A 16,559-nucleotide genomic window follows, 5' to 3' on the forward strand; every position below is an offset into this window, starting at 1 on the left:
TCAGTGACAACAAAGTCCCAACCTCCTCCAACAATGAGAATAGCCAAGTTCATATCAGGAAACCAGCATGACAAGCTTCCCCTGGAGACTGAGCAGCACACCATCTTCTCCTCTGGAACCAGGAAGTAATGCCCAACATAAGGACCAGAGCTCCCCCAAATGAACTATAACAACTCTCAGTGACAAGGTCCTGAACTCCTCTGACAATGAGAACAGCTAAGTTCATATCAAGAAAGAAGCTCAGCAAGCTTCTCCAGGAGAACTCATAGGAACAGGAGAATCAACAGCACCAAATGACAACACTTAGGAGAACCCACAGTGCTACTCTTCCTTTCCAGGTCTCCTTTTGATACTGGTAACCGTGCTCAGGTGGATCATCTACACTCAGCCTCATGCTGATTCAGTTTAGCTGGTGTTTATGTTGACCATCAGATTTTAATCCACTACACACCCTAAAGATCTCATTTTAAGTTGGTTTCCTCTGTAAAGGTCTTATCTCCAAATAATATAATATTCTGAAACACTAGAGACTAAGATGCACATATAGAAGTTTTAGGAGGACATACTTGAACCAATAACATATGTATTATCTCATTTAATTCTCCCAGTGATCCTCTATGGCAGATAGCATTTGTATCCTAATTTCACAAAGGAAGGGATGTGAATTATGAGCCCAGTTTCATTCCCAAGGATACATAGGGACTGGCAGAGAAGATTTACTTTATCTTATTCATGAAGTAACTACTATAATCTAGGGTGGCAGAATAAAGTCTATATACCAATTTTGAAGCTTTTGGTAAGATCACCTAAAATATTCACTTCAGTGATATTCTAGAGATAAATAGCATTGTGCACAGGAATTGTCAAACTAAAATTGACAGTTTCTTAGTGGGAGACCAGAGGTGAAAGTTAAGGCCTAACTGACTTCCAGGAGAACATGGCAGACAAATAACAGCAGCCACGGAGGCTCTCTGAGATTACCAGCTTAGAATCCAGGAGTGGTGCCCTATGAGGAGTCCTAAGCGAGGAGAGTACCCTGCCAACCCAGGAATGACCTAAGCTGAGGGAAACCAACTGGAAATGCAATCCTGATACTATAACAGAAATAGATAAAATCTCAGCGCGGAAGCTGGATTTTGCGCCATTGGAAGCCGCGATTTGAATTTCCTGCTGCCTGCTGCATCCCAATCAGCACGACAGGGAGAGAGATGCACAAAAGCTCTGAGAGCGGGAATCACAAACCAAACAGCATTGAGAGCAGGACTGGCAGGGAGCCCTCAATCAACCTACAGTGAGTGAGACAAATGGGGACCCTTTCACAGACTAGGAGGCTCCAACAGAGCACATTCTGGGAATGGGCAGACTAGCCAGAACAGGGCCCTGCATTGACTTTAGTCGCATATTCCCCTCTCAAGCAGGATTGGTGGGGAGCACTTGGCCTGGTGACGCCGCGGACTAAGATCCAGTAGGCTAGCCCAAATCAGGTCCCTGCACCTGGCAGTGCACCCTAGCAGTGAAGCCTTCACTAGGTGGATCTGGAGGGATGGGCACAGCAGAGGCTGCCCAGGTCTGTGTCTCCCTAGTACACTGCAGTGGGCAGGAACACCTAGCTGGCAGATTCAAACAAACTGTAACAGACAAACAGAAAAAGAAAAAACTGGGCTTCCTACATACACTTGTATGGAAGGAACAAAAAATATGGGAAGAGGAAGCAACAAGAAAGGGTGCTCAGTCCCCAATCCTGAGAACACTGATCCAGGAAAGGTAAATGCAAAAGAGAATGAAGACAGAAAACATGCAATATCAGACATGGCACCAATAGACATAAAGCGGTATCTCCAGAGCCTCATAGACAAGTTCAAAAATGAGGTATTTAATGAAATAAAGCAAAAATAAGTAGAATAGTTAGAGAAATGCTAAGCACCGCCCAAGAAAAAACAGATGGTGGAATGGAAGAACAGAAAAAAAGAGGAGAGAATTGTTTGATGGAGAAAATTGAGAAAACATAGAATATGTGAAGCAGGTTCAAAGAGATTACCAGGAAACTAAAAACTCTATCAAAAACTGGCATAACAGCTTGAAAGAAACTAAGGATAGATTATCTGAACTGACGGCCAGATTTGTAATATGGGAGCATGAAATGAAAAACTTCTTTTTTTTTTTTTTTTTTGTCTTTTTCATTTTTATCGGTACCAGGGATCGAACTCACGACTGCCTGCTTGCAAGGCAGGCGCTTATGCCACTGAGCTAAATCCCCAGCCCCAACTTCTTAAAAATAACAAAGAAACAAACAGCAATAACACAAAGACTAGAAGATGATAAGAGGATCTATAACTTAAGAATTAAGAACATAAAAGAAGAGGTAGGGACACAAACAAATGAACTACAAAAGCTACTCGCAGAAATAATCCAGCAGAATTTTCCTAATTTAGCAAAAGGTAAAGATACTCAGATGTATGAAGCATACAGGATCCCAGCCACCTACAACCAAAACAGAGCTACACCCAGGCATATAATAATCAAAATTCCAGAAATCCAATATAAGAACAGAATATTAAAAGCCATCAGAGACAAGAAACAGATCACTTACAAGGGAACACCCATCAGAATTACAGCAGACTTCTCAGCACAAACCATCAAATCACGAAGAACGTGGGGGGAAATAATTGAACCTAATAATAGATAATAAAGATAATAACCTCCACCCAAGATTGATATATCCTGCACGACTGTCCCTAGAAATTGATGGAAAAACAAGGTGCTTCCAGGATAAAGAGGAACTAGAGGAATTTGCAACCACCAATTCAACTCTACAGAGATTACTGCAGGATATTCTAAAAATGAAAAATACCAAGATTCCAGAAACAGTGGCAGAGAGGCCACAATGAACAGAGCAGAAAGCAAAATGAAGAAGACAAACTGACAATTAATGACAGAAAAAGAGCTCAACCGAAATGAGGCAGAGAAGTTTGGATGGTAGGAACAGCCATTTTGGAGAAAACAAGACATCATAATAGGTAGTGCTGATTTAATATCCTCTTGTTTTGAATTCCCATCAAGCTTTTGTTCTTCTGTCTCCATTGGTCTAAACAGGTTGTATCTTATTGGATTTTATTATATGTGATAATATAAACAAAAACTTTTATAGACAAGGAGATAATACAGAAACCATTGTTCATTTTCTGTTAGTTGATTCTAAATACCCTGTAATACTGTCATTCTCTTGAAAGGTTTTACATTGTCTTGATATGTTTGGTGCTACAGTATACAAAGTTATACCCATAGATTTTAAGGAAACAGACACTATAGTAACTACTTTTATGTCGAGATTATCTTGTGGTGAAACACTATTTTGCTTAAATGGCTATGGTTTGACCTGTGCTGTTTTGTTGTTATGCCCGCTTTTTTATCTCAATCTCCTTTTTATTATCTACTTTTTCATTTTTATCCTTTTAATTAAGGAAAAAATAAATAAAAATAGCAGAATATATTATAGTAACCCACATTGATTTCCTATTAACTTGATTTGAAACCCTGTATTGCTCTCACCATCTTGTTTTGACTGGTTTTCCTCTATTCTGTTATGCTTGATAGTACCAAGTTCAAAAGTATAGGCAACAACTATAAAAACAATAAGATTCATTATGACGCCCATTCTGGTTGAGTATTATCTTCTTTTGAAGTCCTATAATGTCTCCAATGTTTTGGTTTTATTGGTCTTGTTCTTTACTGTTTTGTTCAATTTATTATAACTGATGATATAGGCACTTCTTTTTAAGATAGCAAGAGGCATTATAGTAACCATTGTTGATCACCTTGTATTTTGTTTTTACATTATGTATTATGTCCATCCTTTTGATTTCACTGACTCTGTCCTGTTATGTCATATTTGGTTTTACTTTCTTCAAAAAAAAAGTAATAAGAACTGTGGGAGTAATAAAACCCAAAATGTGTAATTGTCATTGTACAAAAGAAAGGAAAAGAAAGTGCTCTAAAGGATATAACTGCATATATATTTAAATGTATAAGATAGATAACCATATTACTGAGTTTTGTTGAATCATTGAACAAAACTGTTTGCAGTCTCACTGTTTGAAAGTCCACTTTATATGCTTTAATTTTGTAACTTGAGCAACTATTTCTAGGATGACAATATGTAATTAACTAGTAATTTCCTACTGTTTATTTTTTCTGAAATTCTGTATTACTGGTACCCTTTTTCTGTTTTTTTTTTTTCTTTTTTCTCCTTAAATAAAATTTTAAAAAATTTTTAAAAAAGATTAAGGCCTAATTGGCCTCCTCTGTGAGCACTAAGGGGAAAGGTGGCATCCAAGTGTGTTGATGCACTTGGGAAAACATCAGAGGTCCCATTGTTTACAAAGACAAGTTCAATGGAAGGTGGGAGGCAGAGGAATTCTGTGTAACTCTAATTGCTTGTAAAAGCTGAGTAAATACAGCCTAGGTGTGTGAGTCACTGGGGCTCTTTGTTGAAGGGAGTTAAGAACCCCTTTGCCCTCCACATTTTTACCTAGCCTGTGTCTGTGTGTTTCATCTTCATTCCCCCCGTGGTCATGTACAAGTGCGTAGGCTGACTCCTATTTTTCTTGGGTCAAAACCCTTCATTTCACACATATGAACCTGAGGACCAAATAGGTAAAACCTACTTACCTAAAAAAAGGTTTAACCAGAATACTGATCTCTCATCCAGTGTATGTTCTCTACTACATGTCTTGACACTGAGCAAAAGCAGTCCAGTGTTAAAGGAGTCTTGCCTCCCTGAAATCACAGAGAGTTAACCCAGGGGTTAACTTTGCTACTGAATATGTGGCACTGATTAATTATATTGTTACTCATTCACAAATATTTTGGAGACTCTACTATCCATAAAGAACAACATATATCATAGTTAAAACCACAGGCCTTGGGATCCTACTATTCAGGTCCTGATTCTATCACTTACTAAGTGACTTTGAAAAATAAACCAAACTTTCTACCATTCTAATGCCTCATCTGTGCAGTGAATGTCATGATACCTGTTGGCTCACAGGTCATAATGAAAATTAAGTGAGTTAGTGTACGCAAAAGGCTTAGGTGTTTGACATGCATGACATTCATAAAATGCCAGCTTTTAGCTTTTCCTCTGTTCCAGAAATGGTGTTAAGCGCTGGAGATAGAGATGCTAAGGATAAATCAGTAAGTAAAAATCACAATAGACAATGAAATGGATAATGTGGCAAATATGGCTAGGGCACTGGGCCTGAGTCCTTTATCCATATATAGGACTTTGTAAGTCCTATATATCTCATCATGCTCTGCATTAATTTAGTGGGATATTTTTTAAAAAATTATCTCTGGTTTAAACATCATATATTTCAATTAATTCTGCAGACAAGAAGAGAATTTTATTACCCAAGTGCTATGGTTTATACACTGTATCAACTTGAGAAGTCTGGAAGCTTAACCAAGGGATTCATCAGCCCTACATCCTGAGTTAGAGGACAAGGGGCCATCATTCTGGGATATTGTTCATTGTGTCAATTTGAGAAGATCAGAAGTTTAAGTGATTCAGCAGGGGGCCACGGTCCTTAGTTTGTAACATCCTCAGCCTGTGCAAAAGGGGGCAGGCAGATGGTGTGTGTGCTACACCCACCCCAGGGGTGTAGCCTGTATATGATAAAAGGCAAATGAGGGGGGACTGATTGCTGGTTCTTCAGAGGAGCTCCAGTCTTCGCCTTCAGCTTGGATGTCATCTCCTGGCTTCTGGTACACCGTTTGGCTTCTGTCTGGGACTCTTCAGCCTTTGGTTGCTGATTCTTCAGTCCTCCCTTGCACATTCATTGACCTCCTGATACAGACCTGCACAGAACACTGTAGCAAGCTCTAGCCCTTGGGGGGAACCCTGCAGCCTCCAGCATGCAAACACCCTAGGAATGTTCCCTCATCTGACTTTGTGGCTGACCATTGTAAGCCAATCTTGCAATTTCTTATATATTTGTGTATCTTGTGTTATATCTGTTTCTCTAGTAAACCCTGACTGTTACAAGGATTATCACCTGAGCTCTGGCGTAAAAGTAGGTAAAGAAAAAAAAATGGAAAAGAGAAAATGAGATTATTGAGGAGCACAAGCATTTCCCTAAGGGGCATTTTAAAAGCTCTTGAAGGTGAGCAGTGTGGGAGAAGACTGGAAGGAGATGAAAAGCAAGGTGGATTCACACAATGGATGGCTCAGCCAAGATGTTGGGGATTTAGGCTACAAAATAATGCAAAGTCTGTAAAGGATTTTAACCAAGAAAGTAAACGATCTTGTTGTGCTTTACCATCTGCCACCCTCACTTTCCATTTCTGTAAAATAATTAAGCTGAACCTAATATTTCAGACACTAGATATCGGAGGTTCTCTCCTTTTTAGTTCCAAAACTCACTTTATTCTCTAAGAAATCTCGGTAGATCTCAATTGATATTTAAAAAAAAACCTTCAGTATCATTTGGAGATAATGCAAGTGGAATGGTTGATGGTATATGCTATGATAATCTGTTACTAGGACAGCCTAATGTAGTAAAGAAAGCCTATTTTAATACAAGACATCCAAATTGAAAACTCCTGTCCTAATTAGAAGGCAGGGTCTAGGCGATACACAATGATGTTACAGATCATCTGCAGCAGCTATTGCCATGTGTTCTTGCAAATGAAACTGTACCAGCGAAACTTGCACAAAACAGTTATGAGTAGTACATTGCTACATAATCAATAAAATCTTGTTCTGCAATGGATTTGAAAATCCAGCACAAACACCTTGGGATGTGAAAAGTCAAGGATAAAAGATTATAATTCTTTCACCCTTTCACTAGTTTCTCCCTCTGTGTGACAACAGCCCCTCCATTAATGTGTGTATAGCTACAAATATTTGAAAGGAAGACCTGTCTAAATACGAAATTTGCCAGTGCTGAGGGAAAGTACCAATGGATGCAATTATCACTGCTGTAGGAACTTGGTAGTTTGATTCTTTCAGGATATTTTTTTCTTTTTAATACACATTCTCAAACATTGATCTGGTAGCCAATTCCCTAATTCATTCTGCTCCACATGAACAATATCCAGCTTACCTATTTTTCTTGGTGCAACTTAATTTCAATTATACATGTAGGTCATAAGTTTTCACAGTTAAAACTGCATTTAAATCAAGACCAGCCCTGCTTTCTAAATTGCTTCCTTAATTAACATTTTGCTGATGATGACTAGTGTATCTGGCACACAAAATTACACTCTGTAAATTTAATTTGGTGGAACATTAGAAAAGGCAACACCACCCATATTCCTAAATCAAGTATCAGTCAGTGGATGGCATGAGCAGTGCTCATCAAAACTTCAGAGAAGGGTAAAATCAGTTCAATTCTATTTAATGGCAAAGTCAGGACTGACAGGTTTCCTCCTCCACAAGCATCTATTTTGGTAGCTTATATATATTAAATATGCAAAAGTCACATTAAAACAGCTAACATGGAAAATCCTTGAGGGCAGATAAAATAGTTTGCTTTATGCCCACATCCAAGCACAGGACCCGCTCCAGCGCAGGTGTTCAGAAAATGAGTGCCAGATTTAACAACAGGGTAACTACCAAACCTAGCAAATCACTCATGTTTCACAACATGGCTTTTTTTTTTCTTCCAGAGAAAACAACACCTTAAAGAACAACTAGAATTTTTTTTTAAGCAGGCACTTCTTACCTCCTTCTCCATAGAACTTCTGACATCCTTACCAGATTTATTACCACCATAACAAACATAATTTTATGTCAGAAGCTCAGTTCTGCTACATTTTATGTGTCTCTCATTAATATTTTTTTTATTTCACTAGATTACATTGTCGAGTATCAAGGGCTACGTTTTTATGTACATCTTTAAAACCAACCTTATTGTAGTTAATACAGTGACTTAAATAGGCAAGGAAATATTGGGAAAATGAATTAAAACAAATCAATCAAACAATCTAAGTCATGCTGTCTTCCTCTCCTCACCCTTCCAGCTCATCACTTTATGCATAAGAAGATGGGAGACTTTGAGAAAGTAGCTTAATTGTTCAGGGAGATGTGGCTGATTATTGGCAGAGTTGTGCTACTGTTTCTGGAAGGAAATTGTGAAAGAAACACACTAAAAGAGAGAAGCTTATTGATACTGAAAGTTGTAAGTAATGTGCTACAAGGGGAAAAGTCAAACCATAACAAATGTAACAGCAACAATGTAATTTGGTCAAGGCATAGAAATAAGCAATCTTCTATTGCCCTTAATGTCAGTCCCCTGTTTCAATTTCTTCCAGACTGAACATTTACTACCAGCTTATTATATGTCAGGCACTGTGATACCAAATAGATGCTTCACACAGACTATTTCATTTACTTTTCAGAGCAAGACTGCAAAATGAACATTGTTATCCACCCTTTTACGGGTAGCAAAACAAACACTTCCAATTGTAGAACGACTTAGTCAAGATCACCAAGCTAGGATGTGGTGATGGAGCGAAGGTTAAACTCAGGTCGGTCAACCTCGTGAGTTACTCCCTTTTCACGGTACATCCCCCACCCTGATAAATATTATTGAAAATACTTGTAATTTTTTCCACCCAAAATATGCTAATATATGCCACTTTTATAACTAAAAGGATGCAATGCGCTTTTCACATTACTGTATCTCTTTCTCAAGCCACCTGCATGCTGGACAGAGGAAGCCAGGTACAACACCCAAAGCATCCCTTGTCTTTCCCGGTTCTGGGTCACAGCTGCCAGTGGGGACCCTTGGTGTGTGAGCTGGAAGGTGGGGCATGGGGAGAAGCTCTCATTAAATAAACAGCAGCAACCAGACACATGGCAGTTTCTGGGCTGCAGAAGGCAGCTGAGAGAGTGGGCAGAGGAGACATAAAAGACATAAGAAAACCTCCTTTCATGCTCAGTGCTGAGGGGCAGCAAGAGCTTGCTTGCATTCTTTGAGATTTGCAGAAGCTTGCGGGGTACACATGGAGAAGTACTAGTTTGGAAAGGACATCACTGTTAGTGGCTTCTTGGACCCTTACCTCTCCAGATCTTCCTACTTCCTGTAAACATGCAACTCCCTAAGTCAAAGCCTGCATACTTGCAGTACATGGATGGTTCATGTTTTCTTGGCTAAACTCTTGCTAACGCAGCTCCTCACGTCAATTGGAAAATTCCAAGTCAAAGTATAATGAAGAGTAATACATTTACTTGTTTGCCAAAACACTAACCTTTTCCTTTGATCTCTCAAGCAACATCAAAAACTCTGTATGTAATTTTTTCTGTCTTTGGAAATTACAATTGCTCTTTGTAGGTCCTAATATGAATTGGTAACAAAACTGTAGACTCTTCCTCTTTTAGACGTTTTTACATTGAGACAACCATCTGCTTTGATATCTCTGAGATTTTTATTTTCTTTGATTCAGAGTCTGTACAAGAAGAGTTTGTTACGATGTCTACTAATACAACCATTTTCAAATTTTCTCTGGCTAGTGACATAAAAACAACAATGCCACATATCCTGAATTAAAAATATATATCTCTATACTTTATGTATCTTTATATTTTAATTGCAAAGAATGTTCCCAGAGGAAGACATCTGTTATGCCAATGTAAAATGTTTTAAATGAACACAATCTGTTTTAATTCCAAAATTAAAACTGCCAAATTTGTAATCTGATGGTGAACTGCCTCTGAATTCTTAATTATTCCTGTTTTCTTGGAAGGCCACTAGATGTCAGGTCCATCATAGAAGCCCTTGTATTGTAGAATTGTTCTCCATCTCTATTATAGCTTTATTGGAGCATACACTGTGAAAGAAGAATCTATTTCTAAAACACATAAAGACACAGTAAAAAGAGCCATGAAAAGCTAAGGGGAGCAAATTATTTGGAAACTTTTACTGGTCTCACTGATGTATGTCTTCTAGATCCTGGGATAACTTATATATCACCTCACTGTAAACCAAACCCTTCAAAGTATGCAAAACCAAACACTTACAAGGAATGGCTTTTTCCAGTAGCAAGAAGTAGGATCTCTCACAGGTAGTGTTTGACAAGCTGATACGCTGAAATTAAGAGATACTTTTTAAAAGTCCATAATGACTTATAGGCTTCAGATGAGTAATGGTGGTGTTAAGCTAGGAAACAAAGGAGAAGAAGCTTTGGAGAGTAAAATACTGAGCTTAGTATGTGTTATAGTGCATCGAAGGGGCCATAGAACTGGCTCTGGAATCAGCAGGTGATGATGGCTAAAGAAAGGTAAGTAAAACCCAGCATGAAAGGATTGTGTGCCCGACTGAGGCATTTAAACATTATTCTATAGATACCAGAGAGCCACTGAAAGTTTTAAAGAGAGTAACAAGATCAGACTTGAATTTTTAAAAGTTCTGTGTTGGTGCCACTGAGGAAAATATAATGAAAAGGAAGAAGAAAGAGAACTTAGACATTTGTGTTCCTGTTTCTTTGAAGCCTGATTCCTCGGTCCCTTTTCTTTTGTCCAGTCCTTTCTCAAGGTTAGGTAGGGTGTTGGTCTCAGCGCTCTTCTTTTGTGCTTAGTTTTCATAGTATCTTGGGATTTTATACAACAGAGATTATAACAGCTACTAAGAAAAATAATTCAGATAGTTGGGGAATGATAGGAGATGATTTAATGGCTAATTTTGTGAGGCCAGGAAAGAATGGTCACCACTGTCAGATAGCTCCAAGGCAAGGAGAAAGGATGTGGAATAAATACCCTGACTCTCTTTTTTCTTGTCTCCTGAGTGATTCAGTAGTAAGAGACTTTGGGTAGTACAAACCATAGCAAGGTGTTTTGAACTAAGAACAAATTAGAGACACATAGAGAATAGATCTACAGAGTAAGGAGGGAATAATAACTACAAGTTCACTATTATTGGTATGTGAAGGAAAGGTGTCAGAATAACACAGATAGCACATCAGTATATACATGGTATTCCCAGCACACTTACGATCTGTACCATCCTGTATTCAAAACTAAGCATCCAGAAGTGACAGAGCGGTCAGACCCTTGGCATAAGAGAGTTTATCCAACCAAGGTCAGTACTTTGCATAGAACAGCAATTCTTAAAAGAATAGGTTCAAAGACAAAGTTGGAAGAAACAGAAATCATATAATTAAAAGATAAAGAAGGCAAAGATTTTGAAGTTTAAATTAACATCAGTACAGCAGAGTCTGGAATGTGTGGCTCAAGCTTTCTTCATTTCAGTTATTAAAGCAATTTTAAATTCCATAACAATTAATTATTTAGTGAAGGCACAAACTTAAGTCTACAATGGCATGGAAATCATATCACCTAGCAGAGAGCATCTACCTCCCTCCACAGTCTTTTGCTATTTGTCAAGGATGTATTTACTCTTACTGAGAATCTGAACCAATAAAATTCTTTAGCTATAATTTACTGTAGCTTATAACAATGGCAGCCTGTAGTGATATTCAAGAAGCTAGAGAGCATAATGTTCTTCCAATATATTTTCCCCAAGGCTAAGACATCTACTATGCTGCAGAGATAGCCAATAAATTTGAGTACTGAAACTTCACCATTGTATTTGTCAGTTAGAAATCACTGGAAATTTTGCCATAGAAATATCTTGAATTATTGGAGTGGATGCTCATGCAAAGTAGTTTGGGCGATGAGGAACAAAAACCAGATTGTACAGAATGAATTTGATGTGAGTAACTCAGGCAGAAGACATACTCATTGAAATATTTTATGAAGAAGAGGAATCTGATTATCATTTCTGGGTTAAGAAGGCTTCATCCAAGCCTGATTAATGAGAAAAGAAAACATATAGGCTGGAAGATCCTTACTAGAAATTTCTCCATTATAAACATTGGTGATTCTCAAAACTTCAGAATTGGAAATCTAGGACATGGCTTGGAGTAAAGGGATCAGTAGGACTCATCCTCAGATATGAGTTCCTATGAGTTAAGACTCCTGGTTGTATTTATTTAGTCACCAAAAGTTAAATCAGCACCTAGGGGGAGGAGCAAAGATGGTGGATAGATAACAACTGGCTACAGAGGCTCCCTGAGATAGTCAACTTAGAATTCAACATAATACAGAGTAGGGAGCCCCAAACAGAGGGAGATGAATTCTCTCATCTGAAGAAGAAATTAAGGTGAGAAGAACCAACTAAACATACAGTCCTGGTGCTATTTTTAAAACAGCTAAAGGTTCAGTGTTCCAGCCACAGCAGGCAGCTTGTCGATCATCCAAGGTCACGCCACGACTTGCTGAATCGTCCAAGGTCCCACCACTTCCACTCACTGGAGGCGCAGTTACATTGAGTTCGGGGGTCAGCAAGCCAAACAGAGAGCTGACTTGGCAGGGTGCCTACATTGACCTGTCACACCAATGATGGGAGTGGAGCCATTCCATAGAAAGGGGGGCTCCAGCGGATGACATTCTTGGACTGGACAGGACTGGCAAGTACAAGGGGCAGCAGTGACTTCAGTTAGTTGTGCCCTTGCTGAACGGGATTAGGGGAGTGAGCTAGGCCTGGGTCACGTGACCTGGCTGAAACCTAATAGGTTATCCGAAATCATGTCCCTACAGCAGTGGCACAAACTAATCACACTAACCCAGTGAAGCCACAGAAGTTTGACTGACCTGGAGGGGGGATGGCAAAAAGTAACACAGTGCAGGCCACAGCAGCTTGACTGATCCAGTGGAGACGGAACAGCATATGCTGTCCCTGTCTGCAACTCACTAGCACACGGCAGTGCCAAGGGTCATCTAGCCAGCGCACTTCAGAAGAATTGTAACCAACAAAGAAAGAAACTGGGGCTTCCTGGAAGAAACAAAAAAGATGGGAAGAGGAAGCAACAACAAAAGTCCCCAGGTCCCAACCCTGAGAACATTGACCCAGGTAAATACAAAGAAGAATGAGAACAGCAAACATGCAATATCAGGCACAGCACCAGTGGACATAAAGAGATATATTCAGGACCTCATAGATGAGTTCAAAAGTGAAATATTTAGCCAAATAAAGCAAGATATAAGAAGATTAATAAAAAAGATACTAAGTATCCCTCAAGCAGACACAGACAGAAGAAGGGAGGAATTCAAACAAAGGAGAGAACCATTTGATGAAGAATATAAAAAAATATAGAATACATGAAGCAGATTCAAAGAGATTACCAGGAAATTAAAAACTCTATGGAAAGATGGCAAATCAGCTTGAAAGAAACTAAGGATAGACTATCCAAACTGGAGGACAATTTTGCAATGTGAGATTATGAATGGGAAAACTTTTAAAAATAACAAGGAAATAAGCAGTAACAATACAAAGGTTAGAAGATGACAAGAGGATCTATAACTTGAGAATAAAGAATGTGAATGAAGAAGCAGGGGTACAAACTAAGGATCTACAAAGGTTATTCACAGAAATAATTAAGGAAAATTCCCAAACATAGGAAAAGGAAATGATATTCTGATATATGAGGCATACAGAACTCCAGCCACTTACAACCAAAACAGAGCTATATGCAGACATATAATAATCAAGATCCCAGAAATTCAATATAAGAACAGAATATTAAAAGCTGTTAGAGACAAGAAACAGATAATCTACAGAGGAAAGCCATCAGAATAATGGCAGACTTCTCGACACAAACCATCAAGTCAAGAAGAGCCTGGAGAGAATTATTCCAAGCCCTGAAAGAAAATATCCTCCAGCCCACATTGATATACCCTGCTAAACTGTCTCTAGAAATTAATGGAGAAACAAGATGCTTCCAAGACAAAGAGGAACTTGGGAAATTCGCAACCACCAATCCACCTCTACAGAGAATACTGCAGGGCATTCTAGAGAGAGAAAAGTATTAGGATTCCAGGAACAGTGGCAGAGAGGCCTCATGAATAGAGCACAAAGCAGAATGAAGAAGACAAGCAGACAACTGATGGCAAAAAAAGAGCTTAACAGAAATGAGGCAGAGAACATTTTATTCAAACCTGATATGATTGATAGTATTAAGTCTGAGAGTATAGGCAACTACACTGATGGTGTCAAGATTCTATGATACACATTCTGGTTTGATAACTGCTGGGTTTTGAAGTTTTATACTATATACAAAGTTGTGTTTTTATTAATACTGTTATGTACTGATATATTTATACTATGTCTGATCAGATAGTCAATTCTATTGGTGATAATAAGAGACAACACAGGAACCATGGTAGAACTTTTTGTACAATGGTCTTATGTTTTTTTACATTTCATTTGTTTATAGGAATATGTTTTGTTTTGTCTTGCTTTGTGTTGTTTCTCTCTAATATAGAAAGGATAGAAATACTTGTTAAAACTCATGAATGTGTGGAATCTATAAACAGTTTATGAGAACTGATCTTATGACACATGATGAAATGAACAGATACTCTGAAGAAAAAGAGACACTAAAATACCCAGTGCTGATCCTGGAGTGTCATAATGTGAAACTTAGCAATAGTATTATCCTTTGTTCAGAGTGATATTAGCCTGCTTGGGTTTATTCAGTCTCAACATAATTGAAGATATGGATAACTGCATGTATGTTTAAGTGTATAGGATTGATAACCATATTTCTAAGTTTATGTTGGATAGTTGAACAGAACTGGTTGTAATCTCACAGTTTGAATCCCCACTTTATATGCTCCATTTTAGTATCTTGAATAACTATCTATAAGAAGACAATCTGTAATCATCAACTAGTGATTTCTTACTGTTTATTTTTTTCTTTGAAATTATGTATTATTTCTACCTGTTTTCTGTTTTGTTTAGTCTTTCTTTAAATTAAATTTTTAAAAAAGACACTACAATACCCAGTGCTGATCACGAGTGTCATGATGTGAAATCCAGCAGTACTATTATTCTTTGTTCACAATGATTTTAACCTGCTTTAGTTTGTTTAATCTAAACATAAATGAAGATATGGATAACTGCAAGTACATTTAAGTGTATAGGATTGACAACCATGTTACTAAGTTTTTGTTGGACAGTTGAACAGAACTGTTTGCAGTCTTGCTGTTTGAATTCCCACTTTACATATTCCATTTTTGTATCTTGAACAACTATTTGTAAAACAACAAATGTAAACATCAACTAGTGATTTCTTACTGTTCATTTTTTTCTCTGAACATATGTATTATTTCTACCTATTTTCTGTTTTGTTTAGTCTTTCTTTAAATAAAATTTTAAAAAATAAAAATAAATCGGCACCTAGAGAAGAGGGCTTTGTTCTTTTGCTGAACACAAGGGAGGAAGGTTGGATAATGTTAGGTGAAGGGAAAATCCCTTAATGAAAGACCTCACACATGCAGTAGATCAGCCCATGGCAGAAGGGGAGGTGAGGACCAGGTAGCTCCTAGGGAGATGCGACTGGTCCTTATCACACCATTGAGATCCATGCACTCTGAATGAGACACATCTTCAAATATGGTTATTTCCCCCCTATTTCTCTAATATATCCAGAGGTCAAGGAAAACCCTTAACATTGAAAATAGGTGAGGAGGTCTTAGTCCTAGTTCAGTTACTCACTGGTCGTGTGTCCTTAGATGATTCACTTCCTAAACGTTTGTTGTACATTGCAAGTCAGGTTCCATAGGAAGCTCTGGCTGTGGGACAAATGAGCAAGAATCACCAAAAACAAAAAAGCACAACACAGTATCCTAACAACTGTGTGGTAAGGTAGCATCATAGAGTAGGCTTTCATAAAAGATGCCATGGAGGAAGAATGAAAGTGTTGAAGTTAAAGACCAGCTGAGTCTCGACAGTCTCTTCACCTCTCTGAATCAAATTTCTACAGAAAGTACAATAAGGGATGTATGCCAGTTAATCTTGATTGTCCCCTTGACTAGTACCTAGTTTAATGGCTATTAGGAGGCAGAGCTTAGTGGAAAGAAGTGGGTCATGGGGCTAAGTGAGCCTGAGGACTCTACCCAGCCCATTGTCCCTGTATCTGTCTTTCTCAGGTCTCTGCTTCCTGGATGTCATGAATGGAAGAGCTTTTCTCTACCACAGCCCTCCGCCTTGAGGTCTCTCTCTTACGCCAGGCTATCATGGATTGAAACCTCAGCAAGCAAGAGTAGAAAAGAACTTCTACCTCAAGTTACAGGTACTGGGTATTCTGTCCCAGACAGAGGAAGTTGACCAGTACAGCACAGGAAGAGAATTTTCCAGAGGGTCCCTCAGATCCTTTTGCTTCTTAGAGTGTGCTTGAATTTTTTTCTATAATAGAACAAAGCTGGAAAAAGGCTTGAAGTGCTGTTATAAAAAACAGAAATATTTTGCTTAAATTTCAGCAGGAAAATTGGAATAAGGAGTAATAGTACCCAAAAACAAGACAGAGAAAAAAACACAAGTGACACATTTTCCAGGACACAAAGGACTTTTTGTTCACTTTTTAACATAATACGCCAAAAAATAAAAACAATTATCCCAATTTCTGTCCACAGTTTTCAGCATTGTGCAACCTTTATTTAATGATACATCAAAACACATTCTCTGCCAATCTTTCTGTTGCTTAGGAACAGGCAGTCA

Source organism: Cavia porcellus, unplaced genomic scaffold, assembly GCF_034190915.1.
Source record: "Cavia porcellus strain 051 isolate PalLab524CR breed Dunkin Hartley unplaced genomic scaffold, mCavPor4.1 scaffold_1, whole genome shotgun sequence".
NCBI classification, from domain to species: Eukaryota; Metazoa; Chordata; class Mammalia; order Rodentia; family Caviidae; genus Cavia; species Cavia porcellus.